The sequence below is a fragment of the Gymnodraco acuticeps genome, unplaced genomic scaffold (genome assembly GCF_902827175.1).
Source record: "Gymnodraco acuticeps unplaced genomic scaffold, fGymAcu1.1, whole genome shotgun sequence".
Taxonomy (NCBI): domain Eukaryota; kingdom Metazoa; phylum Chordata; class Actinopteri; order Perciformes; family Bathydraconidae; genus Gymnodraco; species Gymnodraco acuticeps.
Window position 1 is genome coordinate 1,374,532 of NW_022992284.1, and position 18,560 is coordinate 1,393,091.

General features: G+C 42.3%; 1 protein-coding gene across 1 annotated transcript in view; it reads right to left on the minus strand.

The window, feature by feature from the left end:
- The window catches only part of mafba (v-maf avian musculoaponeurotic fibrosarcoma oncogene homolog Ba), a 38,459-nt gene extending 20,886 nt beyond the window's left edge, over nt 1-17,573 (minus strand). Inside the window, exon 1 of the mRNA XM_034207531.1 lies at nt 16,145-17,573. The gene's annotated coding sequence lies outside the window, so the exon portion shown is untranslated. The remainder of the gene's footprint in view (nt 1-16,144) is intronic.
- Between the last annotated feature and the right edge of the window lie 987 nt (nt 17,574-18,560).

The window sequence follows — 18,560 nt, forward strand, 5'->3', positions numbered from 1 at the left end:
TGTGTGTGTGTGTGTGTGTGTGTGTGTGTGTGTGTGTGTGTGTGTGTGTGTGTGTGTGTGTGTTGTAATAATGGAAGGCTAATTACCCACCTCCCATGTCCCTGGACAGCGCCACAATGTCTGGGTTAGGTCTGTGTGTGGGATGGTTCGTGGTGGTAATTAGCTTGATACACACACACACACACACACACACACACACACACACACACACACACACACACACACACACACACACACACACACACACACACACACACACACACTTGCACACACACACACTTGCACACAGACACACACACTTGCACACAGACAAGATAAATGAAGGCTGGGTGGGTGTCTGTTGTTGGACACTTGATTGGGCAGGTACTGGGGGAGTGTCTGGGGTCTCCAGAGCATGTCCACTCTGATAATTATGTGTGTGTGTGTGTGTCTTTGTGTGCGTTCCTCCACTGAGAAGGAGCTCTCAGCCCAAATTGCTGTCTCTTGTCTCATTGTCAGAGTGATTATGAAATATTGTTTAATTTACTGGGTGGTAGAGTCTTGTGTGATTTTGATGAATCGGACCTTTTATTTCTTCATTCCCTTTATTGTCTGGTGGTTAGGAGTCGCGTGTTTGCACGCTCGAGTGTGTTCATCACGTACCTATGTGAATAGAACTACAGCATACAGTGTTTCCCCCCATTGTTAGAAATGTGCGTTTATTATGTGGAACTATTAGATACATGTAAGCTTAGGGTAGAGGCACTGTAAGAGATGCCAGTACACTCATAAAGACAAGTAAAGCAATATGGTGTATGATATAACAGTAATAGACTTATAATAAATCATACACTTCTAATGGATACTCCTGACTAATTATAAAAAAGCAGTTGACTTATGGTGCTTATCAAACATTATGACCAACAATACTCGCCTATTCAAATCACAACAATCGAATTGTGTGTTATTAAAGGAATATGCAGTATCATAAATGATCATTGTATTAAGTACATTAAAGTACATATTCATGCCTGTATAACAATGCATGTTTCGTCATTCAAATGTTGGCGGTATAGATTGTTTTAATAGCATGAACTACACTTTACATTCCACCAACAATGAAATGAATGACCTCATGATGCACTTAAAATGTCGTCTTTATAGAAAGTGTTATTGTGATGCCTTGCTAGAAGGATCTTGGCTTATTATTGTACATGTAAAACGTACAGGAATTAAGTAGATTTTACTAATGTGTTTTGCTGCCACAAAACATTTTATATTATTATTACAACATACATTTTCCCGACTTTTTTTAGATCGAGGTAATTCAATTGAACATTTATTTTCAGACCATTTCAGAAACATGCATTTCACTTGGCTTATGGTCTTTTAAATTGAATTAATTTACTCCAAAAATTAAATTCAAATCATCATCAAGGAACAAGCTTCCCAGTATGCAATAATTGGAGGATGAAACTGCACTCATTTCTTTAAATCCTATGTATTCTACATGGATTTATTGCACAAGTTGGTGTGTGCGTATGGATTGCGAGATAGTCGTGTAGGTCATGCAGAACAGAAATAGACAGCGTACAAGAGTTTTTAGAAACTGAGCCAGTGAGTGTGTGTGAGAAAGAGGGAGGTCTACTGTAGGCCCACTCTAATTGATTATACCGCTATCGACAGGGACCCAGAAAAACAGGCACTCACTTTCCTCTTGATTGAATTAAACACCTTTTATGGGGCAAATCGATGGGACGGAGATGATGGGGGGGTGACGGGGAAAGAGGGAGAGGAGAGCCGAGTGTTATGATATGTGGAGGTGAGATCTGTCTTTACTCTTCTCACTCTCTTTCTCTCTCTCTTTCTCTTTCTCTCTCGCTCTCTCTCTCTCACAGACAGACAGACAGACAGACAGACAGACATGTTTTGTTTTTTTACCATTAACAGTAGGGAAATGGGGGATACATGTCTGCACAGGTGGTGTTGTGACACACACACACACACACCCACACACACACACACACACACACACACACACACACACACACACACACACACACACACACACACACACACACACACACACACACACACACAGCTTCCCACAGACAGGTGAGAGGTCTGATGCCATGTTGTAATTCAGGCAAATCAATGCTTTTAAAGCATTTAGCCGTGCCTGGTGATGAAGTATAGTCAGAATAGGCCCGCCAAGCAATATATGTCCCAGACTCAAATCAATCATACTTACAGGATGGCCAGGCTGGGACAGTGCAGTGAATGGACTGAGGGGTAACTGGACTCCATTCACTCCCTTTATGGTTTGATCAAAGATGAACAGTAAAAAGAGAATTACATATCAGACGCCCACTGAAAAGCATCTACTCTAATCTGACATATTTGCTTCTCAAAATGGATGTCGGCCTTTTCACTGTAGATATGTTGACTTGTCGTTGTAGGAAGCACAGGTGTTATTAATAACATTAACAATGGCTGTGCTCCATTCAAGTGTCACATTAAGCTGTAGTTTAGAAGCACAGTATCAGAACTCTGAAACTAAAACAGCTAAATGGTATTCAGCTATCATTAAATGTATTATTCCTAATGTCAAAATGTAATATAAAAAGTTAATACATCTCTAATTCACATGGCACATTCTTATGTGCAGATCTATTTATTTATGTTTCATGATATAGTTGTTTCATGATTTATTTAAATGATTTTCTTTTTTTAATCTTTGTAGGAGGCTCATTCTCCTTTCCCCGGCAGAAATTGTTTTCCCTAATTCCTGTAAAGAATGTGGTGTGTAAAATGCATGATAAATTATTTTGGACAGAAATACCAGGATAACATCCAGGAGGACAAATACTAGACTGTTCCTTAAACAGAAATCCACAGATTTAGCAATAAACTTGTCTAATGCTTTCTTACGGACAGATACAAATTGATAGATTGAGATATATATTTTTTTTTTACATGAATTAACATTTATTTCTTCCTTTCTGCCAAAACTGGCTCATTCCTTACCCACAATGCAACTCTAAAGTTGGGTTGGAGATTTCGGTTTATATGCCAGTAGTTGCTGGTTGCCTGGTAACCTCACTTCTTACTAATTCTACACTCCATTGTTTTTTTTACTTTACTCTTTATCTTTGATCGCTGTTGCCTTAAGTGAAGTCAATAATTAGCCACAAAGTTTAATAAAAAAAATTGTGTGCAGTGGTACCTTCTAAACGCTGTAAACAAACTTTGATATTTAAAATCTGAAAATGAAAAGTGATTGAGCTGATGTCAGAGAGGAGCAATACCACACCTCTCTGATCACCAATATCAGCCATGACAACAGATCCTCGCAGAGTGACATCATTCCCACAAAACTAGCATAATCAATACAAAACAGGAGGCTGATCACTTTAAAAACTCAGCTGTCCACTAATTAGTGCACACTGGCTTTGATTTTCCTAGCACTAACTAGGTAGGAGCAGGACAGTATGACCTCATGTTGGGAGACCCCCTGCCCGCTGCCCGTCCTAATCAGCTCCTCAGCTCTTGGTCCACTATGACTACATTAGTACCCAACAGCACCCTACCACTGACCCCCACAAACCACCACGCTAACTCCGTAGTCTGGCTCGGCCAATCCACACCGCTGTCAACATCGGCCAAACCAATTAAAGTGTCTAATGAGAGTCTTGTATAACACTAACATGGCCATTAAAGAGCGTTTAAAGAGAGAACAGGGGTATCGGGTGGAGGGCTGCGGGTTATGGTGTCATGGCTTATTAGTATTCAAGCAGCGTTTGGTTTCCATTAAGGCGGCGTTCACGAGCGCCTCAGGTGTCTCGATGGATCCAACGGCAGGGATATGATGATTCACGCATCCAGGACTTTATAAACAGCTCTCAAGCAGATGAGAACAATCTCCCCTCATAAAGAGCGCTTTCGATTTAATTTGCAAATACAAAGATATGCAAGAAGAATAAATAAATGAAGCGTATGTGGAATGTGTTTGAGAAAACAGTGACTTGACAGTATTACACAGGCACTCAGTTTAATACCCAGCCATAATATTGCTGAGGGAACAGGCCCAAGGCGCTACTCTCTTTTATTAGTCATTCACTGGGATTATGGACACATTGCCTCCATTACCTAAGAGAGAGGAGCAGAAGCCCTGTCCCCCTGGGGATGGCAAAATAACTCTCTCTCTCACACACACACGCGCACACACACACACACACACACACACACACACACACACACACACACACACACACACACACACAAATATAAGCATACACTTAAATAGATTTGAGCTTCAGTGCACAGACGTACACACAAACACGCTCCATCATTAAGAAGAACACAGGCTTCTATTAACTCTTTTTAACAGCAGGATAATAGAATCAATGCTGCATGTAAATAAATAGCAGCTAAACAGATCCATAAGGAAGTTGCTGAAAGATATTATATCAAAAAGACTTTAGGAATAATCGTTCTACCTGCGCTTTATTTGTCTGTTTGTTACTCTGTCTGAGGTCACGTGTCGCTTGGTTTAGGTTGTTGATATCTGTGCCCTATGCAGAGTTAAGTAGAGGTTACATATGATGAGGTCAAATTTGCAGACACTTAATCCACACACGCAGCCAGCCAGCCACACACGCACACACACACACACACACACACACACACACACACACACACACACACACACACACACACACACACACACACACACACACACACACACACACACACACACACACACACACACACACACACACACACACACACATTGTTTTTTGTCAGCAGTGATGCAATGAGGCTGATGGATGGCAGCAGAGAGAGGAAGGATGGACGGAGGAATTTGATTTGTCTTAATGCAGGTGGACTGTGAGGTGGTGGGGCCCTACATCAGTGCGTTGCTTCCACAGCACTGAATGCATGTCTCAAAGTAAATCAATTACCAATCGATAAGTTTCTGCAATTTGCATAAATCAGAATATTTTGAGCAGGAAGCCCCCCTCTTGTTTCAGACAGAGCAAGCATGCTCTTCACCTTCATCTTCACTCTTTCAGTCAATCATCCCCCCATCTCCCCCCCCCCCACCCCTGACTTTGATGTGACATTGCTATAAAAGAATATGATGCGCTCTGGGGACAGAGATCCACAACAGTCAATCATGTTATTCAATATACTGAATATTTTAAAGGTTGAGATGAACATGCTGGCTCTTTTTGCAAACTGATTCACAGTCTGCAAAACTTCATATTACCTATCAATTCAAGTATCAGATATCAACATGAAATGAACAAATAGTTCCCATGACTATAAAGTAGTGGTAAAGGAGTGGAGATGAAACAAGGGCTTAATATGACCCATATGGTATATTCACTGATGCTCGGTCTATAATGAATAGTAACGGTGTTATTCTAGAGCTTTGAGGCAATCAAAAATGCATAATCCCTTACATTTTTTGCACTAAAGACTAAAGATAAAATCCCAGCAGGCAGAAGGAAATGCTTTCTTTCGTTGACCCAATGAAATCATGAGCAGCAATTCATGTTCAAACATTTGTCATTTAATAGAGGCAAGATGCATGAGCAAGAAAACACAGGCGGGGCAAAGTAGCTGCCTGTTGACATCAATTCAGAGAATTAATGTGTCCCAACAAATCTTGTTGTTTTATTTCCACCAGGGCCTCCATTATGCGCTTTTAGTCATTAGGGCTGATACTTAATGATTGACACCCAGTTAAAGTGCACCTTCAGTGCATCGCTTATCACGACCTGCTCTCGTGCACCACACACACAGTCAGACGTGTCTGTATGGGTACACACATATATTAATATTTGCTCTCTTAAACACACAAACACACAGCCATGCACCCACTCTCCTAAACCCCAACGTGGGCATAAATTTCTCTAGCTGTGACTTTAAAGACAAATAGCCAATAAAAGTGCCATGGGTGTTCACACATGCGTTTCTAGCACAATCAAATCAATTTCCTCTAAGTAGCCATAAACATGTTCTCTTTTAAAAGGTGTGAGAGGGGTCCCATTATCCCGGGCCCCCCTGGCCTGCTCCTCCACCCCAGAGGTCTCTCCATAGGGGTCAGCATCAAGGCCTAATCTGTCTCAGTCCGCTAGATCCATCTGTAGCTCTCACACACACAGATCAGGACCTCAGCCACGTCCGAGCCTTCTGATCACAAGACTACGTCCATTAATCAGTTAGCAGGCAGCGCAGTGACAAAGAGATTGCCTGGCAGGGGGTTAGAGTCCGGGGAGTTACCCCAGTCCTGCTGCAGGGCCCGGGCTGTGCTCCAGGGCTGTGGAGGTCTGCATGCAGGACCAGACAAAGGGCTCTCTTATGGTCATCTTATTAATCAACAATTGTCACTGAGTCACTTTACTGATTCATCATAACTCTAAAATCTCTCAGATCTGGTATCCCAGGACACTTGTCCTCATCATTCTTGCTACAGTGTTTGCTCCATTGTAATGCAGTTACTGTAGCAACTTCAAGGGGGGTACTAAGATTACAATTACCCTGGTTGTCCTTCCCATGGTGAATGATTGTAATTGTAATTGACTATAACCACTTTTTGCATATAAACTCCATGTAAAACACTCATCCCCCCACCTTGCAAATGTTCCGTGTCCCCCTTCTTTCCTCCATCTTCACTGTCTGCTAAACCTTAGGCCTCCAGCTTACACTCATGGGAATTGACACTCAGCTCCTACAAATCCAGTTAATATTCAATGGCTCATTAAAGATTGATTCTGAGCTTTAAAGGGGGAAATCACACAGATATAAGGGCACAAAATCCTTCCTTTAGCTTGTAATTGTGCTTTATATAGGAGCTTTGGTTCTGCTGCTCCCCTGGTCCTTGTTAGAGAAGGTTAGGGATATATAGACCTGGATGGTGGGGACCAGGGCCTGGCCCAGGTTGACACGGACCTACCCAGACTATAAACGCCAGGCCAGGGCAATCAGGCACAGGATTGCACCCCTGAGAGTGCAGTTCATTTCTCCTGCTGAAATATTTAAGAGTCTGAGGAAGCCCTGAGAGACTGGAAGTAGCAAATATTAGACACAGTCCTGTATATATGCTAGAAGTATCCCCAGCCCAGGTGAGCTTTGTTGCTGTTAAAACAAATTACAGCCAGTACTATGGCATATGTTTTAATTGGAAATATATAAACAATGTCATATATTGTTTTAAACAAAATAATAAGCATTATTCCACTCATTATTATCATAATGTTCCAATTAAGTTTCTTTTTTCCGAAGACATTAAATCAAGTTGGTTGTTTATTCTGTCTTGGTTTCTCTGTTCTCCGTCTCTCCACCTGACCCTGTGACATTCTCAGTTTCCCAGGAGTCCCTGGCCTAGGCAATGCAACAAACACAATTTCCGTAATGTCATTTGCAGCATGGATGAAGGAGAGAAAGTCCTGGCTGTCAAAACCACCTCCACGCTGCAGCGAAGGAAACACGACCCGACACATGACAGATTCTTAGGTTTGTACAAATGGACAGCTCCCTCCTTCTCACTTTAAACCTTTCACCTCTTCTCTTTGCCACCCAGTAGCACCATATACCTCTTTCCCCTAAAACATACACCCCCCCACTCACTCAACCACTCTCCAAATGTCTTGTCCGCACCCTTTCCCCTAAGCGTGTCAGTCCCTCACTCTCATCATGTCAATTGGGCAGAAATTACTGCATTATTAAATGTGTATGGAGGGTCGAGTCTCATCATATCTAATTTAATCAGGCTGTCGTATGACTCCCTCTCGTATAGACACGATGCATAAATATGGAATCTTAAATGACTGAGCATTAGGCTAATGCGTTTCTGCGTCCTTGTTTTATATAATGATATAACTTAATCAATCAGTCTATGGGGTATAAAGAGTTGTATGCATACAAATGCACAAAGCAGGGCCATTTTTTTTGCTGAGTATTCTCTTTATGGTTTATGCCCTTCCTTCAGCCCTCATCTCCTCCCGCTGGCATCGTAAAAAAAGGTAGGACCCTCTCAATCATTGGCTCAATCAATGAAGATGATTGGACCAGTGAACAGGAACACATTGGGTTAACACCTCCAACCTGCTCCGCACCTGATGTGACCCACAGCCACCCAGAGTGTGCTCACATCCCATTTGTCACTGCAGTTTTTCCTGGAACAGAGGGATAAGATTGAAAGGGCCGCCATGGAAATATGATTTTCAGTACGCATTGTTAACTCACCGGGGAGAGGCTTTTGCCAAATTCTATCAAAGTGTGCAACTGTGTATTAAATGACTATCAAAAGGCTAGCCATCATTTTTCATGCAGTAACCATGGTGTGCACTAGGACTAACCCTTCTGCAATAACAAAGAAAGCTATTGCTATTGATCTGCTGTGAAAATGTTTCAGCACCAGATGTGACAGTGCCACTAGAGGCAAGACACTTTTGAATATGGAGTCGTGGTTAGTATATCAGAGGGCTGTGTGGCGCGTGCAGAGGGCCGGGTTAATATAGCTACTTGCTCCATGCACAGATGGAGAGGGGACCCCAGAGTAATTTTCTTCCCACGCTACGATCAAAAGTTAAGCGCTCTGCTGTAGTGATCCATATGGAAGCAGGTGGGCCATGAGTGGGCGAGAGGGGTCCCAGTGGGCGGTGGGTCATGGATCCCAGGCTGACGAAACATCAGAGCGTCCCACAGCAGAGAATGGTGGCTGAATGTGCTCTTCAGTGTGTAGGCAGAGAGCTGGTTAAAGTTTAACCAGCCCCATCCTGTTCTCTGCAACCCTCCGTCAGGCTGCCAGAGCAGGGCCGGACCCACAGCCTGCACCCCCACTGACCCCCACCCTGTTAGGGACAGAAGTGATGGATCGCTCCTGTCATTGTGCGCTGTGAGAGGACCGCTGCAAAGAGGGACCCGGACTCCTTGTTAATCTGACCCTCTAAGCCATAGTGGACAACGCAACACATTATGACAACCCCCCCTCCCCACCAAAAAGCAAAAAAGAGAACACATGGCATGTAACTAAACTTGCACGCCTACATATGAACCTCTCTTTTCCTTTATATTCAGCCTATTTTCAGCCCCAGCCCCCATAAACCACGACAAGAATGCCTTAGATGCCGGGAGCGTTCGGTGTGGAGTATAAAAGAACAGAGAAAGTTGGGCAGAAAGAGAAAAATGAGAGGTGGAGGAGAGAGACGGCGAGCAGCTGTGTGGAGTGACAGGACACGGTGCAGATGACTAATGGTGCTGGGTGAACATGTGATATTGACGAGTGATCAGTCATGTATGCCATCTCTGCCCCAAACCATGTGTTCACTTGCACTGGGTGTTGTAATGTTGCCGCTGTTTATTTACTGTGTTGATTTTCCAATGTCATGTATAAAAATAAATATTTTCTATGTTACATGGCGAGAGAAAACACAACAAGTCATTTAAGAGAAAACTAATCATGTGGATCCTATACAATCAACCTAGCTTTCAAACTAAGTTCATTCATATTAATGTATATTGATAATAATGTATTTTTCTAATTCACTAGGTCAGAAGAAAGCTTCCAAGCAGAAGAGATATCATTAGTAAGTATATTTTGATTTGTTCACCTCATTATAAAAAAGCAGCAGTGATTCAGCAACCTTTTTTCTTAAGACAAGCAAATGAAAAATAGATAATGGCTTTAATATCTGAAGAGTGAAATGTCCCTAGCGATGACAAAATAAAGAAAATAATTCTAATTTGTAATGGTCCTCCCCTTGATTATTACATGTTTCCCGCAGGGTGAGCTGGCAAAGTAAATGTTACCGGTTTGTTAAGGGAACAGGATGTTAAGCCCTCACAAGGAAATGTAATGATGCAGAGGACATGGGTCAAGTTTACCATTTGCAGGAAAAAATAATCTTGAATCTGTTTTACTACGTCCTGTGACAGTGGGGTCAGAGCTCCACCCATCTGGGTCTAAACTAGAGACATTGGGTGTCAGTAGGTGACAGAGTGAGAGGGGCTCCATGCTGCCTGAGTGCGGGGACTTGATCACGGATGGACATGTGTGCATGGGTGTGTGGGTGGAGGGGTTGACACACACGCGCTGCACCTCTCTCAGCTGACTCTGAGAATATGTTTGCGTGGGACAAGTCCACCAAGACCCATCCATCAACCCGGTCCAAATACGCCCTGCGCCACTGTTGACACGGGGTTAACAACTTGACACTGACAGAGGTGGGCGAGGCCCGCGGCAGAATGGAGACCCAGACAGAAAGAGAGATGGATTGGACTGTGATCGACATTCAATTTGAATTATTGAAAATATTTCCGTTTAGTAAGTAATTGAGTACATTCTGAAGTGTACACGGAGCTGGACAAGTGCGTTTGATTTTCCAGTGTGTTGTACACAGAAACACTGATCAAAACGGTTTGCACACAACCTGCATCCATATCTGAGACTGTTCAGTGCAGCAGAAGTAAAAACAAGCAGCTGTGTAACTTCTCTTGACCTTGTCCTTACTTTAGAGAATTGCATTGGGCCTAAAGAGCTCGTCAACTTGGCTGCCAGAGATGAGTTATGTTGGAATTGTTCAAGAAGACATTAAAGTTCCTTCCTCTCAGTAATCATTGTGCATTATTACACATTAAACATGCACTAATGTAAAAGTCATAAATTCTGCGGTAAGACAACAACCAGAAAGTGATTAAAAACTTTTAGGGAGCATTGATTTAAAAACTACTTTGCGGGCTATGTGGAAAAAAACACTAGCTTGAATAAAGTTGTAAATCAGGGGCAGACGAATCAGTTGGGATGCCGGGAAAGTTCCCGTCCAATCGAGGCCGAGAATGCAAAGTACATCTCTGAGTGGCTGTGGCAGGGATGCAGGTGGAGGAAAGCGCAAGGGAAATGTAGCGTAATCTCAGCCTCAGCCACGTTATCGGCTGGGCTTTTTAACACAGGGGCCAATTTAATTGCACTTAAAGCAGAATGGCAGAACATCAATCTTGATGAGTGGATCTGCATCACAGTTCTCCCAGGCCAATCTATCACTATCTATGCCTCTGGGTAGCCTCCCCCAACACTAACGCACTCATACATGCCCATACTCCCTCGCTGTCCCATCTGCACGTTCCCATCATGCTCTTTTTCTATTCACTATATTTTTACAGAACTATACATTTCTATATCTATTATTTTAATCTTACAGCAAGTGAGAGTAATCCATGATACATAAAACAGTATTCCCACCTTAAAGTGAGGTTATTCTTCTATGGAGGACAAGTCTGGAGATACGAATCTGTTCTTGTCATCAAACCCTGTATTTTGCACTTCAGTTAATAGCCTACTGAGGATATACCTTTTTAAAAAACCTATTAGAAATACACTTTTTATCTGAAAGTCAGGCTGGATTATTTACTAAAACAGCAGGATACTGTCATGTCATGCAATGATTAAAACCCGAAATTATGATGTATTTATCTGGGATTACTTTGAGGGGTGTGTACTGAATGAGGGGCCATGTGCATTGTAAAAAAGGAACAATAAGGGAGTATTCAGATAAATAAGCTATATAAGGTTTCTTTCAGTGCCAATACTTGTTAGTAGGTGTCATTGCTGGTTTTGACATCTTCAATTGATTTTTGGCCAATAAGAGCTGAACAAAAAGAAAAAAGAAGCTGAATAGAATCAGACTTATTCACTCCATGTCCTGTAGGAAACAGAGCAGTTTTCACATGTATCCTTGAAATGTCAGAGCAGCATGTGAAAATCTTTATTGTGGCGTCTAATTGTAACCATTCATTCAATTTAAGATTTGTAGAAAGTTGTGGTAAATATCAGGGCAATGGTGCAATATTCAAATCGCAGGAAGCACAATATTTGTTAAATATAATAATATATATTTTGGAGCTGCAGCCTATAAAAATCATATTCTACAGACTTATGATAATATTGAAATAGTACTGATATAGATTTTCTCCAGAAATCTAAAAATGATCATTGACTGCAATCAGTCAAAAATGTAATGTATTTTTCAATAATAATTAGAATATTTATGCAAAATGACCCTCCAGTCCCTGTTTTAAGTGAACCCAATATCAGTCAAATTAATCACAATTAGTTGCAGCCCAAGTGGATATATGCTACAAAACATCAACTAAAAGCCAGCACAGTTTCACATTAACTGGTGTAGTAAATGCAGGGGAAATAGATATACACATTAGGGCTAAAGCCAATAGTTCTGTGGTTAGAGAACAGTAACTACCTCCTGTGCCATCAGCATCTTGAACTCTTAGTGGTCGTGCAACACTTAAATACAGAGAGTATGGCTTCATCAAGGCCATAAAGCATAAAGAGGACGTATCTAGCGCTTAACGCTAGGGACAGAGCCGATAGAGGAGTAATGATCCCTTAATGTGGTGGCCTGTCTCTCTCAACCTCACGCACTCTTTCTGCCCCTCCTCCTCCTCCCCTACTGCTACATTAGCAGGGATAATAAATGAGACTCCGGCATCACAAGCATAAACTTTTTATGACCCACCTAACCAGCCTTATCAAATGTGGATGTGATTACTTCGCCAGGTGACAGATGGAGAGATGGATGGACAGAAGTGGAGGGAGAGATGGAATGCAGATGCATTTCTAGTGGAAATAAATAATTATTTAATATTGTGTACACGAAGGAGTGATGAGTGCGGAAAAGTAGGAATAGGAAGTGTTAAAATAAAGGATGAGGAATAAAAAATGAGAGTAGAATGAGGGAGGTGAGGAGTGGGAGGGTGGGTGTGTCCTGAGTGGTGCTCTGGCTAGCTGCTCTGAATGGATGGTAAGATGGAGTGGACAGGCTGTATGGGCCCAGTGAAAGGAGCCTTTCTCCTCTACATGATAACTTTGATCCCTCCTGTTTCCACACACCAGTCAGCAATATTGTTAAGCAGCAGTTGGTTAATACTTTAACCGAGTCCTGGTATGAAGGCGAAAGGAGGAGGGTACTCCCAGCCCCCCACTCCCCCCCCCCGCCCCAAACCTCCATTCCTTTTTCCGTTACTACTCAGACTCCAATTTCAATTTACTGTATGTTCAAAAACACATTAAGTTTAAGGAATCAATCAATTGTTATTTTCTGTAATTGCCCTTGTCTGTAATGTTATCAAGAGATGATAAGATATTACATTGGAAAATAAATGAATGAAAATAACAATAGCAAATGTTGAATTCTATAAAGTTATGGAATTCAAGCCAATAGATAAAAGAAAGAAGTAGCAGAAACATATACATGTCAACAAGAATACAGAAATATAGTTATGGAATGTATAATATAAATATAGTTTATTACATTACAGACTGCATAGTAACTCATAATCAGATGTAAAGGAAAGACACTTGGCTGCCTTTAGTTGTACCATTTTTGATACTTGTGACACTGAAGAAAAAACGATTTAACTCTATAGCATAATTAGTTTATGCATCACCACAACATGATGCTAAACTTCAATATAATTATAAATGTAATGCCCTTGCTGTCATTTTGCCTGCAATGGACTGGCGACACTGTGGAACATTGCACAAAAAATGTGAAACTAGAAATAATGATCACATCATTCCCCATGAAGTTATTCTATACTCTGCTGAGATTCAGGACTCTTCAAGTTGAGGAATTTCCTCCCAGTAACTAGTGTGCCATGTTATCTGAATGACTGATAGCGTGGATGCATGCTAAACATGTTTGACATGTAGTTTTTGTTCTCCCTCATTAACGAACGGCCCGAGTATGAAGAGATCAGATTAAAGGTAATTAAAATGACAAAAACACACCATCCCTCCTAATGTAGCAGTAATGACGGCCTAAGTGTAGCTGAATGCCAGCCCCCTCCACCTGTTTTTCCTCTCTGTTCCTCCCTCCGCTTATCCCTCTCTTCAGCTCAGCTGTGGCTGCAGAATCATTAACCTGGCTCTGTGAGTAGGATGTGCTGACAGAACACTCTGCTATTGTGCTTCCTGTCATCTTCAGGAAATCAGGGCTTCCCCCTGCTGTCGAGGTAAAGCACCACCGGGTGATGAGCGATGCCAATCTCTCTCTTCGTTCCTCCTTTTATTTTGTTCTTCTATTTCTATGTTTGTCTCATTCTCTTAACCTGTCTTTATGTCTTTCTTCAAAAACTGCTTGCACGTAAAAAACAATCCTTTAGTGAAATATCCATGACCAATCTGAGATTCAGCTGAGCAAATAGACTACATTCAAATAAATTCAAATAATAATACAATAATTATTATAGCTATACTTTGACTTTTAACTCATTTAAATAAATGAATAATAAGGATAGTATATACACATATGCAAAGTATCAACAGATGAGCAGGAACATTACAACTAACAATGGAAAGCTCGTTTTTATAGTTGAACTATTGCATTGGCTTGCATGGTATTATCAGGCAGGTGTTCCTATAATTTAGCCCACCCGTGTGTGTGTGTGTGTGTGTGTGTGTGTGTGTGTGTGTGTGTGTGTGTGTGTGTGTGTGTGTGTGTGTGTGTGTGTGTGTGTGTGTGTGTGTGTGTGTGTGTGTGTGTGTGTGTGTGTGTGTGTGTGTGTGTGTGTGTGTGTGTGTGCGTGTGTGTGTGCATGTTTGTGCGTGTGCCCTGGTGTTAGTGATGGAGTGGGTATGCTCTGTCATGAGCAGCACCGAGTTGACGCTTCCTTTACATGGCAGCTGCAAGGCTCCAGTGATGTATCAGAGTCAGCAGAAGCATTGATCAGAACTGGGGTTAATCATTGCTCCGGGAACCTAGAGGAGATAGAGGCTGCCTGGGGAGAAGTAAGCCAGGCGAGTGGGCGGCTTCACCACAGGAGGCCTGCAGCTCTACAGTAAAGGAATGCTGGCAGGAGGACATAACCACTTGTATGTTTATTTCACTGTCCAACTATCAGCTGTTCATAATAACAAGAAGTTCAGCATAAGTTTATGTATGCTTGGGCGTGTGTGTGAGAGAGAGAGGAGAGGGAGGGGGCTGATGGGACCAGCAATGTAATCCCCTTAAATGGACGGACTTCCGAAATGTGGGCAATGTGATGCCGGATCTGTGCTGTGTCTACTCAGCAGTACCCATTCACTCCCCTGAGCTGGGGAGTTAATAATTCAAAAGAGAGATGGGGAAAGAGGCCATAGGCCTGAGTGACAACATGGAGAGTATAGCAGGAGATATAGACCAGTGCAAGTATGGAAAAAGAGACCATAAAGGAATGGAGACAAACAATGTAGAAACAAATTAATCAAAGTAATATTGCAAAGGGCAACTTTTTCACTTTGGAGAAAACTGACCCACAAACTCTTCCACCAACACCTTTCCCTCCATTCGGCCTCCCCCTCCTCTCCCTACCCTTCCCTGTGAACTGCCGTCACACTATCATGTTGCCAACATCAAAGTCCAGGATGCTATCTATAAGAAGCACACATGAGGATAAGAAGGAAACACACATGGATCTACAAATAAGTAGTGGCATAGATAAACAAACAAGCCTGCACACAAACACACTTTTGCACATGCACAGATACTTGAAGGAATGTCAGAGATGCCAGTAGGAAGGATGAGGGGCATTGGGAACACAAAGAGGTCCATCTCCTCAGAGGGGAGGAAAAACAGGGCAATAAAACTGTCATGTCAAGCCAAGAATTTGCTGATGGCACACATACATATACGCAAGTTCAGAGAGACAAAAGAGAATCTGTCAAGCAGATAAAGCCATCACTTCTCCTTTTCATCTGGTTTTGTCCAGAGGCGTCCCCCTTTCACCTCTCCTCTGCCCTGCCAACACTTGTCAGGCAAGAGAGTCATTAATGTTTAGCTGGGCAGTGATGGCAGCGCTGACAGCACTCATCTGTCTAAGGAGACAAGATGAGAGAGAGGGACAGCCCATCAAAGGATGCCACTTAGAGAGTGAGAAGGAGATTTGCGGGAGGGAAAAAATGTAAAACTTTAGGCTGGATGAGTAGGGAAGAAACCAATCCTTCTTTGCAAAGTTAAAGGTTACGTCATCAAGGTGGGCTATAAAATGATGCTATTGTCATTTCCATCCTCCCCTTCCCTTTCTGTCTCTCCATCCATCCACCTACACAGCCCCCATCTCCCCTCCCCTCCATGTGCTTGTCAGCAGTTTGATTCAATACCTGCAGGTTAGTTACTCATTGAGCTGAGGAGGGACCGGAGCCGATGGAGGTGTATGGACGCCTGTCTATGGGCAGCCACTGGTGGTTGGGGGCTGCTGTTTGATTGACAGATCTGCCAGCGTCGTCCATTCCTTCCTGTAAAGACACAAGACACAAAGCACAGGAAGTGGAGGGAGGTAAATAGCTTTGAATATGAATGGTACACTGCAGGGGCGGTTAATAATTGGGAAGTGTTGGACTATTAATCTGAGAGACAAGGCGATGTTGGGTTTCGTTGTTGTGTGCTGCTGTAGCTCTGACAGCAAACTGTACGGCCTTCACTTCTGGATAAACAGTTTAAGTGTCTCCTGATGTTTCCCACAAGCTATTCACAGTATTCACAACCACAATAACGATTTGCAGTACTTTAATAATGCCATTATACTGTTATTCACTTTCAAGCTCTGATGGACCTGTAATGAAACACTAATGCCATTAATTTGAATTTCAAAGAACAAGCTTTCTCAAGTTTCTAATCTATTCCATTCGACTCTTTATGCTGCATGTGTTCTGTGCATTTTATATTCACATCTACTTACTCATTGATAGCATGATAACTTCTGTTTGTCTTCCAAAATAGATCTGTTAGGATGTTTATAAGTATTTGTGCTAAGTGAACGTGTCCAAATATATATATATTGTGAGTGCAATGCAATAAATGAGTGTTTCCCTCCATCTTTCCAGATATGTCAGAAGTTAATGGAGAAGGTGCTTTGACTGCCGTGACAAGTTAAGTAGAGGGAGCGGGACCATTGTCTTCCAAATCAGCTGTCAGTGTGGTTCTGCTGTCAGCAGTTTAACTCACTACCTGCCTGGTTAATCATCGACCTGCACTGAGCTGCGAGCTGCTGGAGGTGTACGGCCCACCGCCACGGACCCCCATCATCGCCACAACAGGACAACATCTGATTGACAGATTAGCAAGCAATGGCGCTTTTTCAAAGAAAGACCGGGGGAAAACACGATGGAGAGTGGTGATTGGAATTGAAGGAAACTCTAAGATGAAGAGTGTGGTAAAGGACGTGTGTGGGAGTGGTGTACTGAGGAATATAAAGATATAAGATGGTTTACTTTGATAAATACATTGGTAAAATGAGTCATTTACAGGACCATACAGGTACAGTTATACTGTATCAGTGTGTTTGATGGGCAGATCAAATCTCTCTGACCAGTCAAAGCAGATCATCTATAACTTTCTCAGCTGTTTGAATAATTGTGTAGTTATAAAACAAAAAATCAAACAATTTCCTCATGGCAGGCAGTTTTCTCTCAAGGCATGCCGTACCAGGAAGGCTAAGGATGGAGAGCGGAGACAAATAATTAGGCTTCCTTTGAAAGGGAAATTGCCTCCCCTATTGGAAATGAATGCTGCTACAACCACAGTTTGTTCCCCCCCCGATAAGGTTATCCCCACTCTAGTCATCTCCCCCTCCTCTGATTCCCTCATGCACGCCCGCTGAGGTTTGATTTCAAATGGAAAAATTAATGGGAGAATAATAGCCTTGGGCCTTACTCTCTTCCACACACACATCTTAGTTGCTTTACAGGGGTATAGTGAGGGGGAGTACAAATCAGATCCACTTGCCTCACTTGGCAAATGCTGTTCCATTGTGACACACGCGCACGCACGCACGCACACACACACACACACACACACACACACACACACACACACACACACACACACACACACACACACACACACACACACACACACACACACACACACACACACACACACACACACACACACACACACACACACACACACATACACCAGGGAAATGCCCCCACCCATAGTTTACACCTTAGAGGGCTTAACTTTCAAATATTAGTACAGTGGCTGTGCGGATTTCAAATAAATAAATACATGAGGAAGCAATGATTAGCAATTCTCCTGATAGTTATACCGATGTGTTTCATTTTCACTTCCATGACAATATTTCTGCAGAAACAGTGATTCTGAGAACTTTCCAAGCTTTAACTCCTACAACTGGCATGAGGAATTTCCCCCTCTACATTTGTTTTGCAGTGATTCAGGGAGTCACATAGAAGCTTCTAAAGGAATTCAAAGTCCCTGGCTTGGGAAAACACAAGAAAGAAAAATAGTAATTCTTCTCTTTCAATATAAATTATTTGATTTAATGAACAAAGTAGACATTGTGCTGGAGTAAAGACAAACTGTGTTATCCTTATTATTCTGAGTGCTTCTGGCATAATGTTGGCAATTTTTAGGGGGCACAAAATTAGATGCACAAAAGCACACACTCACCCACACACACAAGATGTGCAAGTTTCACTTCGCTGATACAGTGCCAAGCAGGTTGCAGGCATTATTAAATCAAAGTTAAGTCTTGTTGCTCTTAGGCTAGCAACA